The 14,664-nt window shown below is 39.8% G+C and overlaps 1 protein-coding gene across 1 annotated transcript in view; it reads left to right on the forward strand.

The window, feature by feature from the left end:
- The first annotated feature begins 9,424 nt into the window (after positions 1–9,424).
- Positions 9,425–14,664, forward strand: part of CAMK1G (calcium/calmodulin dependent protein kinase IG) — a 47,097-nt gene continuing 41,857 nt past the window's right edge. The window contains exon 1 of the mRNA XM_081948054.1: positions 9,425–9,568. The gene's annotated coding sequence lies outside the window, so the exon portion shown is untranslated. The remainder of the gene's footprint in view (positions 9,569–14,664) is intronic.

The following is a 14,664-nucleotide window of genomic DNA, read 5'->3' on the forward strand; positions in this document are numbered from 1 at the left end:
ATATTGGGAGGAACATTTTTTTTTATTAAAAATCATGAGCTACCAGACTCCTCCTAATTTTTTGACTACTATAATGTCTAAGGAAGCAAAAACATGGTTAGTGCTATGTTCCTCCCTGTTTTAAATGCATATATCCATGTTAGATAGTTGTGCGTTCTATTGCTAATATTAAATTATCCTCAAGCAGCCTTGGGATACATTACAATAAAGCATGTTAGGATTTTCTGATTCATTTTACCATGTGCTGGATCTGCAAGACAGTAATATCTATTTTGACTGGGATTTATTTGGATGGCGAGTGTGTCGTCTTCCAGATATCCAAACAGCCTGGTAAATGATGAGGGATTCAGAACTGTTTAGAAACTCTTGAAAATGCTTCTCTCCATGTAATCTGCATCACCAAGAATATTCATGGAACAATATCCTTGATAAAACAACAAATTGCAGTAGGAACCAACAAATGGAAATTCAGCTAGAAAAATGCATGGATTAAAATGACATGTTTCAGATTTTTTTATAGTGATGCTAGCTAAACTGTTTCACAAAAGAATTATCCACTCAGGTCATCCTTAAAGAACCGGGTTTAATCCTTCATAGGAGATAAGGCTGGGTTATTTTCTATCTCCTCAGTGATGTAAGAAAAGAAAAGAAAAATATTTTATCTTACTGATTTCTCATTTTATATACTCCAGTCCCCATGGTGTGCTTTTTTCCTAAGCTAGAATGCCCTCCAGTGGTAAGAAAGGAGTCTACATTCCAGATAGGAACTTTATTAACCAACTCTATCAGTCCAGAAAATATTGGTTTAGCAATTACCATTACCATTGCTTGAGTACAGCCACTTACTAAAAAAAATAATGCAGAGCAAGCAGACTCTTCCTCATGGTGATATTGTGTCATTCCAGAAGATGATAGCTATTCAGGAGAGCATTTGGTGGATTATTTTACTATCATTGCTGTTGGATTGTTATGGTTGTTGGTGTGCTAATATTTTACAATATTTAGCAATTATGTTTATTTTTTTACTTATTGTAATTAATTTGTTTATTGTCTATGTTTTGATTACTTGTATTACAATTACTTTAGTGTTGAGCTGGAAACTGCCATGATCCTTGGATACAATTGACAATCTAAGTATGTAATTAATTAATTTGCATGTGGTTGCTTGTCACCTTTGCTTTGAGAACTGGAGAGGCTTGTTTCTCATCAGAGTCATTCCTTCCAGCATCCTTCAGAAAGCAGTTGGCCTTTGGTGAGATTGTTACAGAAGAAGTTACCCTCCATTGGAAATACAGACTGAATAGATTGTATTATGGTAGGAGTAACATTGTTCACACACTTTAGCCCAGTTTATATTCTTGGCCCAAGTCTATGCAGCTGTATTTATGTATGTTAGGCACAAGTAACTAGAACCATTAGATGAAAGCCTCAGGCTGAAACTTTATTGTTATATGTTATAAGACTCTTACCGGATTGCTTGTGTTCCCCTGAGAACGACTAAATAAAGCTTCATGGCACTTGGGGGAGTTCATGTTTATGTGATTTATAGCAATACAGCAAGGACTTTAAGCTCAGCTCTCACTTGTGCCCTCTCTCCATACTAGCTGGCAATTCCTCCACATCTGTAGCTGTTCTGACCCCCTTCCTCCTTCGCCCACACAGAACACGCTCCAGAACAATACGAATTAACAGGGTTTATTTCACAGACAGACAGAAAGTTCCATGGCAGTAAACCACCATGACAAAGCTCACAAAGACAAGACACGAAAGCAGCTATCCAGCTTGCTATGTTTTCCAGACCAAAACTTCTTGCAGGAGTTCTTTGTTGACTGCTGCAAAAGGGCGTATGCTCAGTCAACCCTTTTATAGCCTGAAGAGGAGTCTACTGATCAGCAGCTGAGAGCCCTTACCACCGATAATTGCACCCACGCTCCTTGCGTCTATGGGCGCGGCAATAACGGGTGTCCAAGAACTCCCTGCTGATCTCTGATTCACTGTCTTGTGACTCCTCCCCACTGCTCCAAGGCATGACATCAGGAGCCCCTCTCCTCTGGCTCTCACCGCTGCTCCATGCCTCAGGCGCCTCCTGGTGGCCGACCAGACTCTGTGTCCAGGATCCTCCACATCCTCCTAAGCCGACTCATAGGGACCCTCACTTTTGGAGTCTGGTGGCAGCTGCAACGGCTCCTGCTGGGCCACAACATGTAGCTATCCTTTGTTGGCCACTGGACCCTCCTAGAAAGAGAGGGTTATAAAAACTGTTTCAGTTATTAGCAATAGCACTCAGACTTATATACTGCCTCATAGTGCTTTTACAGCCCTCTCCAAGCGGTTTACAGATAGCATATTGTCCCCAAAAGTCTGGGTCCTCATTTTACCCACCTCAGAAGGATGGAAAGTTGAATCAACCTTGAGCCTGGTGAGATTTGAACTGCCAAATTGCAGGCAGGCAGGTAGGCAGCAGAAGTGTATTACTGCACTGTAGCCACTTCACCCCCTCGGCTGTCTATTGTGTATAACAATAGAACTCATATCTGCTAAAATATATTTTCAGCTCTTTCTCAGATTGTCCTTTGGATCTGACTCCTGATAAATAACGATGACAATTTGGTTCAACGCATTGTAGGAAAACATGGATTGCTTAATTAGGGATTTCTGGATGAATTGCAAATGGAAAGGTTTGAATACCATATAATGTGTCATATGGTTCATAAAACAGTGCCTAGGTTCACACATACTCAGTCACAAAGAAGCAATCCAAATTATGATTTAGTGTAGTTCTCAAACTCAGGTCCACAGAGCTAATTTGTTAGTGCAAAGGTTAGCACAAATAAACTTTCCTTTATCTTAATATCAAGGTTTTCAGTAAGTAAAAAAATGAAGAAAAAGGTTAACAAATATGCATTTATTGTTCAAAAAGTAATTATTGTGATTTTTTTCCAGCAGTTTGTATTGGCCACATCTGACAACCAAAGCACCCCATTTTGGTTTCATTGTTGTTGAATTCCTACAAAACTCATGAACCTTACACATCACCCAAGTCTCTCTGTGAACCAGCAGTCTCTAAATCTGAGACTAAGAATAAGTAAATAATTAAATCTAATCATTTGAACCCTGGCAGGATTTGTCTTCTCAGAAGAGGCAATTATGTTTTTAAAATACCATGTTTTATTGGGTGTCATCCTCTCATAAGAGGGTAGGATTTCTGCAAGTGTTGCTTAATTTCAGATTTCTTTTAATGGAAAGAAGATTAAAAATGGTTAAATTACAATGTGTGGTAGAGGAAAGTGCTATTAGGCGTTTTCCAGATATAACTCAGCGTAAAAGGTATGGTTTGAAACAAATTTAAGATTTGATCCTGTCTGAATGGATGGAAATTATCAATCAGAAAGAGAAGCCAGACCTGTCCCTTTGGGGATGCATGAAGTGATCTTGTGAAATTAGTCACAAGAATAGGAGAGATCAGTTTGTTAGGGGAACCCATCAGGCATACTCCTGGAGATGGGCAAGAAATTGCTTTGTCCTGGAGTAATAGCATCCTCTCTTCGGCTCAAAGGAACAGAGTGCACTGGAGTACCTCCTTCTTGCTCCTTCCATTTCAGATGAGGAGACTTTCTGTCCCCCTCTTGGCCAGGTTCATTAGGATTTGCAGAGAGAGTGCTGCTTTTGCTTCTCATCCCCTTCTCCCATGCCCTAATAGTTGCAGGGCTAAGGAGACATGAGCAATGCTGTCTTCACCTTACCTTTCTTAATATCCCCTCTCTCTAGCTGGAAAAGTGGAGCGCATCAACTAAATGGGAGTACAAAGGAGAAGATAGCAAACAAATGAGGTTGTTTTCTCCAACCACCATACCTCCAAATTAACCAGTCTGCGTTGTGACAAAACAAGGTAGGCAGAGGTGGGCTGCACTGACCTTAACAACCAGTTTGCTCGTGCGTGCCTCTTTGGAGCAGAAACGGAGCTTCAAACATGCAGCTAATCAACCCAGGCAGATTTAATGAGTATAGCAGGCACGGCGTGTGGGTGGGGGGAACGAGCCAGAAAGTTGGGTAGGATAGCGCACGGCGGGTGGGCAGGTCCAGCCAGTGTTCACAATTACCAGTTCACCTGAATCAGTCTGACCAGGCAGCAGGCAGCCACTGAAGGTAGGGCTAGAAATGTGGCTTGCCCAGGCCAGCATTGTAGTCATGCCTTTCTCATAGCCGAAGGAGTGATTCATAGGATCTGACAAAATTCAGCAAGTTGCTGCCTTACTTTCAGCCATTACTTTTCTGAGTATGAGCCTCAGGTCGTACACATTGCCTGGAGGCCTTCGTGCAACCTGTGACTTAGAGTCTGGTTCACTATAATGTAGAAACTTACTTTATTGCACAAGCTCTTTGATCTTGACTTGCTTTGGTCCTAAGCGCTAACTCCAACTAGACCATTATTTTGGCTTCTGCTCCTTCCTGCATTTCATTTTCTGGCATGCCAACCTGTTTATGCTTGGCACGGCTTCTGGTTTCCTGCTCTTTCGTAATGCAGCTCTGGCAGCTGAAAGCGCACTGGCATTATGTGGGTTGAGTGAGTGGATGGATGTCATTATGACTTTTCTCATATCCGTTTTTCTCTTTTCTTTAGCTAGTAGAAGAAGCAACATAAATAAGCCTAATCACTGGATGGGTAATCCAGTTCACTTTGGGCCCACCTCTATTTTCCTCTGCTTTGTGGAACAAGAGTGCTTGTTATATCATTTAAAAAAAAGTATAACTTCCATAACAATTAATTAGAACAGCTGAATTTGCCATGTTCTCAGTGCTGATATTCAATTATCTGTTCCAGAAACATTCATTTAGTATAAATCAGCATTTACATTTTGGATCATTTTTCAGTGTTTGGAGATGGGATTTGGAGATGGAATGGAAAACATTTAGACTTTTTGCCTTTGTTCTTTAAAACAATTTTTAAAAGTGGGGAGGAAAAACAATTAAAATAAGTGTTCCCATGCCTTCCAATAATGTCACCCGATTGCACAGTGGCCTTCTGTAGCTTTGCAGCAGGACAAGAGGCTAACTTGCATCTTTTAATCATAAATATTGCTTACTCTGACTAAAATTCTCCTAAGACTTTAATTTGAAATTCAGAGATGTAGGACAGTAAAAAAAAATCTGCTCTGCTAGCTCAGATTAGTGCCTTATCTAATCCAGTATTGCATTCATATAGATGTATTAGGAAGCCTATTATTATAATCAGAGATAGCATCTACCTTACAGTTTATAACCTTTTATCAAAAATTGTTTGTGCTTTCTCTCAAACTCATCAGGACAGGATTCAGCAATCCATCTGCATTTAAAACACACTCTTTTGAAGACAGCAAAGTTCAAAGTTTGCACAGAGAGGATCACTGGTTTGAATGAGGAGTCAAACAGGTCATGTGTGTTAAAATTGAACAGCTCTCTTTCAGTGGGGGAGGAGGTATAAAACACCACCTATCTCCATGATGGCAAACCTATGGCATGCTCTGTTGGCGTGCACACCGTCGGCTCAGGTCATATCTCAGTGGCGTTTCTTTCATGAGCTTCTGTTTCCCTGAAAATGATGGAACAGAAGCTCACAAAAGAAAAAGATCTACCTCTTGCCACACTGCAGGTGTTGGGATGTCCCACTTCCCACCGGCCAGCTGGTCTACTGTGCATGTGCACATTTGCACATGTCTTTCAGTTTGGGCATGCATGTGTGCAGTTTGGACACTTGGTGCCATCACTAACCTATCTCCTCTTTACAATTTTCAGCAGTGCCAATAAGATTTCAAACGCATTTGTTCTCTGATTCTGGTAACTCCAAGAATACTGAGTACCCTCAATAACTCTCAGAGAGCTAGCAACCAGATGACAGGAAAGAATGTAAATCCTTCTGTTGTCTCCAGTCAATTAGAACTTCTTGGATGATAAGCGACATTTTTCAAAGGGGGAAAAAAAATCCAATTGACTTTTGGAAAATGTACCTTTGGGTCAATCATGACCTGGATAATTGAGAATTTCCATAGACTTTCTCTCTGTACCCTACCATCATTGGTCTAGAGTCTAAGGTTCTTTTTACTCCTCTAAACAGATTTTAGTTTAAAATGCCACCTCTGTTACAGACAATTGATTTGACTTTTTAATGGGAAAAAAATATACCACATCTACTTGGTAGGGGTAGAAGGAAATATGACTGGCTCCAAATTAGCTTTACGCCTTTTATTGGACTTAAATACTGTGGAAATACTGTACCTTTAAATTTCAAATACAAGTATATCATGGTCCAAACAATCTGAAGCCTTTCCTCCATAAATCTCTTTATTCCAACACTCTCCATAAAGCACAGGAATAAAGAAAAAAGAAAAGAAAATACTTGTTCTCATTGATAGTGGGTTTTCTGAGATCTGAGCTGATAAGTAACTTCAGCTGACTGATTGAAATGATTCCCTGCTAAGTCCTTGGAGAACCATCACCATTAAATTGCAACATTTTCAGGGCCATCCTAATGTGAGGTGGCATTAATCATATCATTAGTCCTTGAATGCTACAGGCTTTTATTTTTCTCTTCAAAAACAACTGACAATAGAAAGGCGATATGAAGACTCTCCTGGGGCTAGTGTGGATTTAATCTATTACCCTGTGCTGTGATCCACTTTGGGGATCAGCCATGTAGTCTTACAAATTGCATTGTAAAAATAGGTCTTCTGTGAAGCAGGGATTTTTTTCCCCTTCCAATGAAAATTGCAGGGAGGGGAGGGTTGGTGACAATGATAGCCACAGTATTACATCTTGTTTATTTTCATTGCTAGGTCCCAGTCTGTGCCCTCCAATTCCTACACATTGTGCTGAATACTTGTGGGAAAATGAAGATGCTTTCACTAATCTAATTAATATCTCACTTGTTCTTTCCTTCCTTTTCCTTTTCATTTCACTGATCCTCTTCTTGAAAAACAGGTTCCAGGTTTGTTGGAATTTGGAATTAAAGGAACAACCCAGGGATTAATGAAATATTGAGACTCTTGGCTTGGTTTGAACTTTCTTAAATAAACTGCTTTAAAAGAGCTTAGAGAAGTAAATAAAAACAAAATCGAATTTTATTTTAAGGGACTTCCTAGTGGTAACTTTTCCATAATGGCTTCAGGGAGAAGTTAAAAGTGAAGGAAGTTTTTACAAGAAGTCTTGAACAACAAGATTTCCCAGAATATTTTTTCTTTACTTTGTAGCAATTTGAATTCAGCAGTCGGCAATCTGCTTCATTATCATTTTCTACTAACTTAATACCATTTAAACGTTATTTATGGCTTCTGTAACAATCAAGACTGTCCTATTAAATTGCATCACATAGCAATGGCAGGAGTTTTAATGACAATATCCCCCCCTTTTCTATATAGATTTAAATTAGAGATTCTTCTAATATTATTAGTTTAGAGAAGTCGGAAGAGCTACTGGTTTTATTGAGAAGTAATAGCCAACCTAGCAGTTTGAAAGCATGTAAAAATGCAAGTAGAAAAATAGGGACAACCTTTAGTGTGGTCCGTCCGTGTGCCTTCGGTGTTTAATCATACCAGTCACATGACTGCAGGGACATCTTTGGACAGCACTGGCTCTTCAGCTTTGAAACAGAGATGAGGACCACCTAGAGTTGGGAACGACTAGCACATATGTGCGAGGGGAACCTTTACCTTTAATGATGAAGAATAAAGGCTTAATGTCTTTCTCCTGTACTATTTCTAATTAAAATCCATGACATGTACACAAACTCAGAGCTAATATTAATTCAGTTAGATAAATGTACTTTCTTAATTCTCTTTATATAAGACACAAGCTAGAAGAAAGCTAGAAAAATTAAATTACCGGTACATTGTTTTTATCAAACAGTATGGCTAAAATCATGAAACGTTGAGCTTTGAAATCTGCCCAGCACTCACCCCTAGAGGGCAATGTTTGATCACACATTAGGAAAAAATATAACCATAATTTAAATAATAAATATCATATTTCTTAATGTTAGCTCTCAGATATAGGAATGTAATAGTATGGAGAGTGATTAATATTATCCCTTTGCCCTCAATTACATTTAAATGACAGCCAGTGAAGTTGTTTAAAAAAGGTTATATTAGTTGTAAAGTCCTTTTCTTATCATTAATATGAAGTATGACTGTACAAACAGAGAACATCTGCTCTAAAATGTGTATACTGATTTCTGTTGAAGAAAAATACCCTCTTCCCTACAGAGTTGACGAAGGAATAATAATGCTAAGTATAATGTAAAGCTAAATGTAGTCGTGAATCTGGATTTAGTCATGCTTACAAATGATTCACTGAAGTTCATGCAACCTGAGTTATGATTAATTGAAGTCTGACTGATTTCAATGGAACTGAAGTTCTCTTGACCTGAGGTTCATAGGCTAATAATATGTTGAACCAAGTTTCTTCCTGCCTCTTCTTCCAAACTTCTGTTCATTGCTCTAGGTTTCCAAATGAATGGAGGTAGACAGAGTTTCTAAAGATTTATCGTTTGTCATCATCCAGTAAATCAGTGGATGAATTGCATGTGGGAAGAATCCAATCCTTTTTGCCAGATTCAAGTCTCGAAACTATGACCACTTAAATGTATCTATGATTTATATATTATATTAAACTACAATGTTGCTTGTTTGGTTCTAGCCCAGCATGATGTAGGTATCCAGACATTAAAGGTCATAATTTAGATTATGGTTTGGCATGAATTATGAAATTAGACTAGGTCTGGCTATAATCCCAAAATTTTATTAGAATTTGGTTGTGTGAAATAATATTATCTCTGAATCTTTTTAATGTACATTTCATTCACTATTACCTAACCATTTGTCAATGATAAACCTTCCTTTCTTCTGAAATTAAATCTGTGCATTTCAAAAATGAATATAATCTCCACACTGGATCTAAAATAATATACCATTGTACAATAGCCATATTGCTTATTTTTTTTTCCATCTTTTGTCATTATTGGTGGCATCTTTTAATTTGAATGGCATAGATTTGACAGGATAGAATATTGTGTATTTGTTCATGTGGGTATGTTTGGATACCTAGTTTCTGTTCAAGTTATGCAATGAAAACAGATTCTGTGTTTAGTTCCTTGATCCTTTTGTTTTTAGACTGGAATTTGATTTCAGCACCATGGATTGCCTTTCAGCCTCCAGAAATTTGCATTGGCAGAAATATGTGCCATCGGGGGGGGGGGGGTGTATTATAATCCTAGCAAGCAAGAAAAAGGGATATGTATCAAATGCTGTTTTTACTATTCAAAAGCACCCTTCAACTCCACATATAAAAGGGCTTGGAGTGTGTTAAGGACAAGTGTAAAAATGCCACTTTTATTATTGTTACAGAAACACCCACCAAGAAGTGCATGCTACTGCTAAGTCATCACCCCGTAAGAGCTTGCTTAGCTGTGATCTCATGAAAGGAGCCTCCTGCTTTCCTCCCCTTTAATCTTGGTTTATTGTTAGCATTAATCCCTCTAGACCTGTAGGAGCTGAACAGGCAAGTCAGAGAAGAGAAGTTCCTTCGTTTTGGTCTGAGGGTAAGTCGATCCTTTTTCCTTGACAACCATTTATGTTCTGTGTCTGTTTTGTCAAAACTATGATGTGCATTCTGTTCAGTCTGTTTCAGAGTGTGTTTGCTGTTTTCATCATTAACAGACTGCTTTGCTGATTTTGTATCCCAGCATAATACTTTACTCTGTCCTTTTGCTTATGGTTGAATAAACTGTAGAACGAGGTGGATCACGGGGCTAATAAATCTTTGCAAATGCTTGTAACAATTTCAACATTAATATCAGAAGTAATTTGAGTTCCTTTTTCAATGACCTCTAGCAAAATGCATTCCTTTGGCAGCAATAGCGTGGTCTCTTCTTGTTTACTATATGGATTAGCATGTAATCAGTTGGAGATATATATTGGAGACTGCACTTTTATTAGTAATTAGTATGATGGAACAAAAGGCTGTGTTAATGATGCATTGAATTTTAGATGAATTATTATGTTTTACAATGCAAATGATTTGCTTTACCTCCACTCTCTTTGGGGTAATATATTAAGAGTCACAAAAGGAGGGAGGAGAAATCACAAAAGCTTTATTTTGCTTTCCTCCCCATTTCAACTTTGAGTGAGTTAATTGCTGTGTTTCTGTAGTTTTATTAATATATTATTTCAGCAGCATATGCCTCACTGCTTGTGCTATGGGATATGAATGCTGAACAATTTTTATCAGTGAAATATTTATCCATGTTATTAGATTGTATTGCGTGACACATTAGTCTCTATATCAAACCGAATAAAGCAAGTCCTGTTATACTACTTTAGCTGGAGAGGTAGAAGTAGGTAGTTAAGCTTCTGTTATCTCTTTATGCAAAATATATCCATCCAGACTGAGACCCAGAGGGAACAGTTTGAATTCCTATGTATTCTTGATAAGTAGTAAAATACATTAATGGATGGTCCCAAAAATGCTTTTTCAAAAGGTAACTGGACTGTCTTTTTTTGTTACTTGAAAATGTTTTTCTTCGCATACAAGAAGCTTTTTTCAGTTCTGAAGTTCTGAAGAACTGAAGCAGATTCTTGAATAAGAAGTGAAACTTCTTCAAGGAAAAAACAAAGAAAGTCCAGTTACCTTTAGAAAAGCATCTTTGGGACAACCGAAGATTGTCGGTGCAGAAAGAGTTCAGAGAAGAGCAACAAAGATGATTAGGGGACTGGAGACTAAAACATATGAAGAATGGTTGCAGGAACTGGGTATGTCTAGTTTAATAGAAAGAAAGACTAGGGGAGACATGATAGCATTGTTCCAATATCTCAGGGGTTGCCACAAAGAAGAGGGAGTCAAACTATTCTCCAAGGCACCTGAGGCAATGGGTGGAAACTAATCAAGGAGTGAAGCAACTTAGGACTGAGGAGAAATTTCCTGACAGTTAGAACAATTAATCAGTGGAACAGCTTGCCTCCAGAAGTTGTGAATGCCCCAACACTGGAAGTCTTTAAGAAGATGTTGGATAGCTATTTGTCTGAAACGGTATAGGGTTTCCTGCCTAGGCAGGGGGTTGGACTAGAAGACCTCCAAGGTCCCTTCCAACTCTACTATTGTATTGTATTGTATTGTATTGTATTGTATAACCGTGACATAGATGACTGAGAATTTCCATAGGCACATTAATGTATTGTGAGATTTTTACCTCTATATAAGGCTCTAAGGATCATTTGTTTTAGAATAAAGTTTGGTAGACTCTTTGTACCACTTCATGGTCATTTGATTTATTAGGGCTATGAAGGTACAAAATTGTGTCTTAGACTGACACATTGGCCTTGGCAGGAATATTTTGCAATTCATTTCTCTTTCTGTGTGTCTCTTAAATCTCTTCTCTCTATAATTTAATGAACATATTATGTGAAATAATATAATATCAAATATTATATACTATGAAATAAATGGCATAATTTATTTCCTGGTTCTATATTTTTCCTCAGTTTCTTTCCTGGTTGGGCCATCTCTTTATGAGGTATCATTAGCTATAGCTTGTTTTAGTGCCAATCAAACAACAGTGAAATAGAAAAATGTGGATGGGTTCAATATATTATATTACATGTTTAAAAATCTTTTCTGGTTTTATTCAAAAAAGTAACACATTCAAAAATGTAAATGAACATCATGCATATTTGCAAAATGGGTGACGGAAAAAAAAGACAAAATGGAAACCCTGCTTCCTCCCAAATGCCTTCTTATACCATATCTTCTCTCACATGTTAATTCCACATGTTTAGGAATCATCAAGATATCAATGTCAGATGGCATACAGCTAACTAGCCCAGTAATTATATTTCTACACAATCTGCTTCTCTCACAGCTTCCTTTATTCATGCCTGATGATCATGTTGACTTTTTGGTTGCTCATCTTTTTTGCTGTTCATTTCAGAAGCTTAATCAAAATAACTGTTAGAACTTAGCCTTATTTAACCCCCTGGTGATTAACAGGCCACAGGCTGACTAGCCTAAGGCTACCAAAACTGGACCACAGAAAGCCCACTGAGATCTAAGCTTGTTCTGTTTCCCTTTGCTGCCACTTAATGGACATCTGGATTTCTGCATTTCAGTGATAGTACCTAGACTGGCGACAATTTCTCTTTACCTATGCTTGTTCTATATATTGTGGACAGAACTTATCATTACAAATGTATTTCTAAATTAAACTAATGAAATAAACAGTTGTGAAACAGCTACCTTCTAAAAACTGCCAACTTTAACTGAGTTGGCATCTTTTTTTCTTAAATGGGTTATTCTTGAACATAAGTTGACAATTATCATGAGAATTAAGCCACCACATCAAATTATCCTAGATTTTTATAAGATGAACACTCACCAATAGCTCACTATGAAATAAATGGCATAAATTTGTATTTAGACTAGGTTGTCAGGCTTTATTCATAGCAGTACTAGTTTAAGTATACCGCTCTCAGAAAATGCTATTTTTGTTGATACCACTACTTTTAATGAAAAGTCATTAGTAAACAGACTACTGGAAAATCTACAACATCCCACATTTATTTCTCCTGTCATCATCAAAAAAGACTGGGAGCCATTTGTTTTCAAAAGTAAGAATTGGTTGGCGCCTGTGTGCTGCTATTATAGCAGACTTGTCCCCTCATTTTCACTTAAGCCTTTTTTTTTAATGAGAGTAAGTAAACAGGCCAAGAAACCACAGTTTGGCATAACTTCCTATTGTATCCACTGTCTTTAAGATTAATGGCTCCAAATAAGTCAGGAAAGGGACTGTTTCTGAAACCAGAGCTATCTCTAAGAGAAGAAAATAATGTGAGACAAGCTGTGTTAATGAAATTGTAGTATTTTTATTTTCTATTTGGTAGCATTTCTATTGACAGGGCTGTCAAACTCAAGGCCCAGGGGCTGGATCTGTCCCATGGGGTGTTTAGATCTGGCCCGCAGGGTTGCCATGGAAATAGTGAAGTACCAGCCCACGGTGTTGTGTCCTTCGGAGGCAGGAGGACACAGGAGTAGCCCTGATTGGTCCAGATGCGCCTGCTGGCTGGCGGGACAAATGCAGCCCTCTCATTGGTTCCCCGTCTGACAGCTCCCGTATAAATAGCTGTCAGGCGGGGCTTGTTCTGTTCCGTTAATAAATAGTTATTGAATGCAGCTGTCTCCTCAGTTATTGATGCGTTAACTGAGACTACAAAACTGGTGACTTCCACAGAACTGCTGCACTTATATACTATGGCCACTACTACTGTGTTTGCTGCCTATCGCCCTGAGGCAGAATCTTGGGACACTTTCCTTGAGCACTTCGAATGTTTTCTCCAGGCTCACGATCTCATTGGGCTTCCCCTGGAGTGAAAGCGTGGAGTTTTCCTCAACTACTGTGGCCCTGACATGTTCGCTACGGCTCGGGCTCTTGCCGCACTGACCCCGGTACACACCGTTCCTTGGGATATGCTCCTTACAAGGCTCCAGTCCCACTATGATCCTACCCCATCCCATTTCACCCGGCGGCAGCAGTTTTGAAAAGTGTCCAGTCTGAGGGAGAATCCATCAGCCACTACATTGCCTCCCTCAGAGCCGCCGCCATCCACTGTGAGTTCGGCGGCTTGGATGAGTCACTCCTTGAGCAATTCATTTATGGACTCAAGGACTTAAGATTACAACGACGAATCCTTGCCCGCTCTGAGCTCTCATGGTCGATGGTATCAAAAGCCGCCGAGAGATCTAATAGGACCAGGATAGAGGAACAACCCCTATCTCTGGCCCTCCAGAGATCATCCACCAACGCGACCAAGGCCGTCTCTGTGCTGTGCCCGGGGCGAAAGCCAGACTGGCGCGGGTCTAGATAATCATTTTCCTCCAGATGTCATGGAAACTGATAAGCCACCACACTCTCTACAACGTTCGCCAAAAAGGGAAGGTTGGAGACAGGACGATAATTGGCCAGCTCAGTAGGGTCCAGGGAAGGCTTCTTGAGCAAGGGTCTCACCACCGCCTCTTTCAAGGCGGCCGGAAGAGACCCCTCACCCAACGAAGCGTTCACTAGGCCCAGGAGCCAGTCACGTGTAACCTCCCAGGATGCCAGTACAAGCCAGGAGGGGCACGGGTCCAGTAAACATGTGGTAGGTCTCAGTCGTCCACGCATTCTGTCCAAATCCTCGATGGCAACCAAGTCAAACTCCTTCCAGACTGGTCTCTCAAGACTCGCCGCGGACATCTCCACCAGACCACTGAAAGGGACCCAATCTTTCCGGATTTGAGCGATTTTATCCTGCAGATATTTCCCAAATTCCTCTGCCCTACCCTGTAAAGGGGCCTCCCGCGGCCTCTGAAACAAGAGGGAGCGAGACACCCGAAACAGGGCAGCAGGGCAGTTCTCTGCGGATGCAATGAGAGCGGCACAATATTGACGTTTGGCCGCTCTCAATGCCACAAGGTACGTCCTTAAATGGGTTCGTACCTGTGTTCGGTCAAATTCGGAACGGGAGGATCTCCAACGACTCTCTAGGCATCTCTTGCGGCGCTTCATCACCCTTAGCTCCTCAGTAAACCAAGGGGCCAGGGTGGATCATTGCCGCTGGAGAGGCCGCAAAGGCGCCACCCGGTTCAAGGCCCCGGTAGTCGCATTAT

The sequence above is a fragment of the Natrix helvetica genome (assembly GCF_964273705.1).
Source record: "Natrix helvetica genome assembly, chromosome: 3".
Lineage (NCBI taxonomy): Eukaryota > Metazoa > Chordata > Lepidosauria > Squamata > Natricidae > Natrix > Natrix helvetica.